Consider the following 7,002-nt stretch of genomic DNA (forward strand, 5'->3'; position numbering starts at 1 on the left):
CCTCCCTCGCACGCCTCTTCCTCCACCTCGCCCCTTCCTCCTCCTCCTCCCGGAGCCCCGCGCACCAAGCCGGCCCTGCGGCCGAGCCTTTGCGCGCCTCTCTCCGCCGGCGCGCTGCGGCTCGGGGTTTGGGGCGCACCCGGGGAGCCGGTAGAATCGCAGCGTCCCGAGCGCCTGCCAGCACCGCGGCCACCGCGGCTGGCTTGGGAGCTCCGAGGGCGAGACCTCCCGGGCCAGTTCTGAGTTCGGAGAGTGGCGGGTACCCCCGAAGCTCGGGGCCGAGGGGATCGCTGCAGCCTGGGCTGGGGCACCCGCCGGATCGAACCGCGGGAAAGGGAAGCATGCATGGAACCTCCGCAAACTGGATGAGAATCCATCTTCCACCCGAGCTGGGAATAGACTTTATAAAAGATATTATGTAATGGAGTCTCGGGAAGCTCGAGACGCCTCCAGCAAAGCTGCTGGTGAATTAATTAAGTGCTTTTAAACGGTCTAGGTAAATATTCCGCGGCGGATGGGGAGGACTGTTGGGGGCTGCTGTAGCTTGAGTTGAATTTTAACTGTCCACATCCTGTATGTTTTGTCGCTGTGCTGTCTGCGTCGAGGTGCTATATTATGGAATGGGGTGGGGAGTGAATGGAAAGTAACAGCTGAATTTTTTTCCCTTGAGTAAAGCCGAACACTGGATTATCACAAGTCTTAACATGACTAGATCCGTATATCTCATGCATCATAAATGTCATCTGAAATTGCCCTTTTCTTTCCCAAGCTCATGGACGAAAGTGGTGGGTTTTAGTTTTTTCATTTATTACGAATATTAATAAAGAAGATGCATGGTTAACATTTTTTGTGATAAACTAGGATTTTAAAAAAGCAACAGAAGTGATGCAAAATGCGTCGCGTGGAGACTGTTTCCCTTCTGTGGTTGTCAGTAGAGGCTCTGTAGTGGCCCACCATTCACAGGATGTGTACCAGAGTCAATAAAATTGGAGAATTAACAAGAAGTAACTTGGATCAGTGTGGAGAGAAAAAAAAAAAAAATCCGGTCCAGGGGCAAGTGTGAAGTGGGAATGGCCAGGGGGCATTCTGATCCAAAATGGTCGGATTGCAGGAATGTGGCAGCCAAGTGGATCCTGAAAATCATGACTAATGAACCAAAAGTTAATAGCATGGCAGTGTAAGGAGAAAGGAAACAAAGATGCCTTTGAAATCTTCTGTTTGCGGAACAAATTTATACTTATTATAAATATTTTGGTTTAACTATAATCCTGAACGGAAAAGCCAAAGTTACCAGTGGAATATTCCCCAGTCACTGGCATCAGAAAACTAACATTTCTCCAATCATATTTCTTTGTCCTGAGGAAACGAAGAGGCTCATTAATGAGCACTGATTATCAGAGGGTTATAGGAGAAGATGTTCACATTTGGAAAAGTGGGAGTGAGCCTCCCATTTTCTAGAAGGTAAGCCCTTCTAGAGCTGTTGGGATGACTAGTTTCCAGGGATGTTGTACAGACAATTCCTGCAGTTGTGTAGGAGATCACATTTAGATGATCTCCAAAGGACCTCATGTCTTAAGGTATAATTGTAAATATTAAGTGGTAAAATCATTTAAAATGTGCTAGGTTTTTTATTAGCAAAATTCAAAAATTAATGCCACGCAGTGCTGTTTAACATGACTGTTTCTTGTACCCCAACTAGGCAGCAGCTCTTCACTGTGAGATTTGCCAACAAACTGTCATCATTGTGCTGTGTTAAAAGGCTCTTTCCACTCTTGCAGAGGAGGTTATCTATATTTCTATTCAAATGCCAGTATAAAGACATTATTAAAATGTAGCAGATAACATTGTAGGACTCAACAGGAAAAGCCAAGGTCAGGTGATAGAAGAATGTACAGAGCCACTTTTGTTTGAAAAAGAGTCATAATCATTGTCAAGTTCTTGCTTTTTTGTTTGTGTTTTTTATTTTCTTTTTTAAAGACACTGTATCAAGGGTTAGGGAAAGCTAGAGATTGAATACAGGCAATAGACAATATAGAGGTCACCAGAACCATCTGGAAGGTAGATAAAGGCTGACTCTCATAGGAATTCAAGCCTGACTTAGAAAGGACTGTAGTGAGTCTTAAGACTTAAGATGGATATATCAGCTCAGAAATTTTAAGTTACAAGTGGTCCTTTGCCATAGAATTAATAGAGAAGCAAAGGAGAAAACAAGAAAAGTTACTTGAAACCTGTAACTAGTGGCAAATAAGAAATCTGCAAGGGCCTGACAGTTTCTCAGAAACCAGAGTGTGAACCAGAAGCTCAGTTACAAAATAGCTGTTTCTTCCTCAGATCCAGGAGGTGCTACAAAGTGGCCAGAAGCCAAGAGGATGAGATTGATGCTCAAACACAGGATTTCCTCATCTTTTAGAGACCAGACTAAGCATACAGAAGAGAAGCTGAGTGGGCCCAACATGGTGGCAATTGCGAGTCAAAGAAAAAAGTGAACTGGGAGGGATTACATAGACCCTGAAAGACATGTAGAAATGTAAGAATCACACATGGAACATGGTTTAATGCTTCCTCCTCTGGGAAGTGTCTTGAGCTTATTCCCTTATTTCCCTTATCTATCCTATAACATTTTATAAGTACCTCTGCTTGTGGCATTTATCATGTTATGTTATAAATCTTTCTCTAGATAGCTCTGAACTCGGATTGACAGCTCATTGGAGGGTCATGATTTATAAGAATGCATGCATGCGTGAGTGAATTGAAAATGGGAGAGAGGGAAATTACAGACCAAAAGTTATTTTGAACATTCTTGTCTGTGGCCTTCTCTTTTGGTTTTAGTAAATGCCTCTAAAATAAGCACTTAAAAGGATAGTTGAGGCAGAAGAGAGTTTTCCGAACTAGGAAGGAAAAAAAAAAAAATCCTACAGGTAGGAAAGGAAAGGGAATTAGAATATACTTCTTTCTGATGGAGGTCTGGAAGTAGAGATAGCCTGCCCTCTATTGGTCGTTGGGGGTTGGATGGGAGGGGTTTGCACATTATTGAAAATGTCTGCAAATTCAAGTGGCCAGTTGGGGGCCTAACAGAAAGTGCAAATGGAAGAGCAGTAGACAGAACTCTGCTGTTAGAGCCCACCTCCCTATCACAGCCTGCCTACTCTAGTCACACTCTAGGATGTGTATGCTCTTTATGTTTTCTCTTTCTGAAAAGAAAAAGAAAATGTAGAAGTTGCCTTTAAAGTATAACATACACGCTTTTGGAATGGAGTTGCACAAGAGTAAAAGTCTCGTTTATAGTGATGTTGCATATGTATTAGAAAGATCTATGAAGAGAGCAGGGAACGAGTCTAGCTTCTTTCATTCTCTTCCCCCCATTTCTCTCATCCCCCTCAGCTGGAATAGTCTCTACATGAGTTCTCAGTCTAGGCTTGGACCATTTCAGTGATGTAGGGGGACACCTAGTTTGGAGACTCAGCCATCTGAACTTGAACTCTGGATCTGGTACTTGGGCTATGTTATCACCACCTAGTACCTCATTTTACTAAGGGAGTTCCTGTCTTATCTAGCCTGCCTGTGTATGGTAGCTGCTCCAGAACTACTAGAAAAATAGTAAGTCAGATTGTTTTGACTGTTCTAGGTCTCTTGGATGTCCATATAAATTTTAGGATCAGCTTGTCAATTTCTGAAAAAAAAATCAGGGGGTATTTTGATAGGGATTCCATGTAATCTGTAGATCAGTTTGGGTAGTATTGCCATTTTAACAATATTAAGCATTCCCATCCATGATCATTTTCTTTCCATTTATTAAGGTTTGGCCTAAATTCGTGCCCCACCTCCCCTCTTCCCCCTCCTCTCCCATGGTATTTATCCTTTCTGAATTTGCTTTCTCCTTTGTAAAATGGAGATAACAATACCAACCACACAGGATACTGCGTGAATAAAATGGTGGTTCTCCTTTGTGTTGTCATTTTTAGAGTCTTTTTAATTAAGTGTCTCCTCAAGTTTTATGCCTGAGCTGGAATCCCTGCTATGTGATATCTCAGCACCTATCACTATGCAACATCTGTCTGACCAGATATTTGCTTTTTTTTTTTCCTTTTTATGATCTTGTTGATCCCACTTTGGCAGTTTGTCCAGTGTTGGAGTTGTAGCCTCTGTGAACCCATTCCAGTCTAAGACTTATTTTAAAGGACATTAATTAAAAATAATGATAATGATAGTAGCAGCTAAGCTTTATAGAGTGCTTGCTAATAAACACTTCACATGGGTTATTTTAATTAATCTACAGACTAGCCCTATATATGATCTCCGATGGCTTATATTGTCTTCATTTTATAGTTGAGAAATCTGAGGCACAGAAGGTTGAATGACTTGGAAGGAGTCAGAGCTTTGAGGATGACTATCAGGTTTGAAACCAGTTCTAGTGTGCCTTGAGAACCTGTATATTTGACTGCCTCATGCACTAAGTTGGAAAATAGAGAGTTGCTTTTCTTTCAATTGTATTGCTTTTTGTGGGCCTAATTTAATACTGTTAATATCTATGACAATATCTTTCCTTCTTTGCTAATTTGCATATGAAAAGTTAAAATAGTGAGTAGCACTTTTCTCAAAATGGAAACATCTTCATTGTTTTTGTAATTACCGAATAACTATTTATGTAGTTTACTATGTGCATATACTAAATTACCTGGGTGTATTACCACATCTAATCCTCATTATAATCTGATGAGGTAGATACATAATCACCTGCATTTTTATAGGTGGTGAACCAGAAATATGGAAAGGTTAAGTAATATGCCCAGTGTCAAACTTATTTAAAAGGAAAAATTGAGATTCAAACCCAGGCAATATGGCTCCAGAATGCACATTATATAATGCTATTCCTCATATATATCCTTTACGAATATATGCTCATTGGGGGAAAAAAATGAGAAAAATACAAACAAGTTTTAAAAAAGAAAAAATCCAAAATCCCGCCATTGAGATATTAACCACTAATGACATTTATTATACATTCTTGTATAATGACATTTATTATACATTCTTTCCCCCATAAAGTGTAAAATATAAAATGGAATATGCATTCTAGTTTGTAATTGCTTTTTCACATACGTAAACATGGCATATTGGGATCAATAATTGTGTCCTTTTTACCACTGAATAATATTTCATTGAGTGAGTGTACCATATTATATTTAACGATGCCATATTAATATGTCTTTAGGGCTTTTTGTTTATTTATTTTACATTTTCACTGTCATAAGGCCGCAAATGCATTCCCATGTAGCCAAAGTTTTAAACACTTGTCCAATGATTGCTTTGGTAAATTTCTAAAGTGTAATTGTTAATTATGGATCAAAAAGTCTGCCCATTTTTTGCATGCATTGCCAGATTGCCTTCCAGAAGGTTTTATCTGCACTCATTCCCTCTAACACTTAGTAAAGGTGCTCATCTCCCCAGTGAGGGGATCCTTCAGATAAAAACCTTTTTTTGTTACTTGAAAAGCACCTGACATTGTAAAACTTTTTATTGTTGTTATTTCATAACTTTTAGAAATTGTGTTCCCATTCATTATTTCAATAGATCTTTAAAAATGCTCAACATTTAGGAGATTTAGCTATATGAATCATCAAATGTTTTAACCTTACAAATTACCAAGTCATGTAACTTGGCACATTGTATGCAGTATGATTTTGAAGAAAAATGTCATGTCTTCAATTAAAAATTTCCCCCAAGGAAGGAGTGTTTTTAGAAAACTGAACTAATAAAAGGTAATAAATGATTGGGTCTCTTCAAAAGATGAGGCTATTTGAGTTGATATTCTGTGCTTGCAGGCAGTCTTCTGGATTGCTGGGAAAAGTAAGTGTAAGAAAATTGAGAAGACAGGACCCGACCTTGCATGCATTATGGCACAGAGGAAGAGTTTCCACTTATTACAGTGCTATCTACCTCTCCATCTTCTGTCTACCCAGCCTCCTGTTCTACTATGTGGTTCTATTAGTCCGAAGATTCATAGATCCAAATTGCAGACACTTTCCTCCAAATTTACATGACATTACATGACATTACATTTACATTACACGTTAAGAAATACAATTCAATTTATTCCAAAAATGATGGTATTACTCAAAACAGTCTTATAATGTTTATTTTGGAATTACCTTATGTAGTCTCATGAGAAAATAGCCTCATTGTTTAATCATCTTTTCTGACCAAACATATTAACTCAGGTAGATTATACTCTTCATTCACCAGACTTGGCTCTAATTTACGTTTTATAATCTCTCTCAAACCGATCCTCAAAGGATGAGATATGTTGGGACTATTTAAAAGAACCAACACATGCTCCAGAGACAATATCAAAAAAAGAGCTAGAAAAAAAATGGTAGGCATTGGTTGTTTCCATAAGCATGTAGGTTTCCAAGTGACTACTGGCAAGGAGACATCACTCATTTGAATGTAAATTCTAATATGGTAATGTTCATTAGAATTCTGATATTTTTATACTCCTATATTGCGTACAGCTATTTTGTCATTGAAATGAGACTTCATTACCTACTTTCTGGGAGGAAATGGTCATGATCACCAATATCTATGTTCCTTCTTTTCATTCTGGACATACAACTAGACAGCACTTACCAGCTTCCTTACAGTTAGTTGGCTGGTGTGTTGGAATGTGGATGGAAGTGATGGGGACCTTGCATAGGCTGGCTTCTAAAACCTCTCCACAATCCTGCGTATTTTTTAATTCTCTCTGCTGGCTGGCTGCAGAGCATACCAAAGAGGACTCTGAGGCCCTATAAGACTTTGGAACCACTAAATGGGTAGATCCTAGGTCCTTGGATGACTGCACGAAGCAGACCTTCCATGTAAGACACATTCACATATACACACCTCACTAAATCTCAGTGTGATTTGAGTGAGAAATGAATCTTTACTGGGATAAGTCACTGAGATTTGAGGCTTGTTGGTTACAGCAGTTAGTCTATCTTAACATACTATTTTAGCTTAAAA

General features: G+C 39.3%; 1 long non-coding RNA gene across 1 annotated transcript; it reads left to right on the forward strand.

The window, feature by feature from the left end:
- The first annotated feature begins 14 nt into the window (after positions 1 to 14).
- LOC111746750 lies at positions 15 to 3,955 on the forward strand. Its single transcript, XR_002783253.1, has 3 exons — positions 15 to 496; positions 1,362 to 1,461; positions 2,332 to 3,955. It is a non-coding gene; the product is annotated as an uncharacterized LOC111746750 (long non-coding RNA).
- The last annotated feature ends 3,047 nt before the right edge of the window (positions 3,956 to 7,002 follow it).

This window comes from Pteropus vampyrus, unplaced genomic scaffold (genome assembly GCF_000151845.1).
Source record: "Pteropus vampyrus isolate Shadow unplaced genomic scaffold, Pvam_2.0 Scaffold200, whole genome shotgun sequence".
NCBI lineage: Eukaryota > Metazoa > Chordata > Mammalia > Chiroptera > Pteropodidae > Pteropus > Pteropus vampyrus.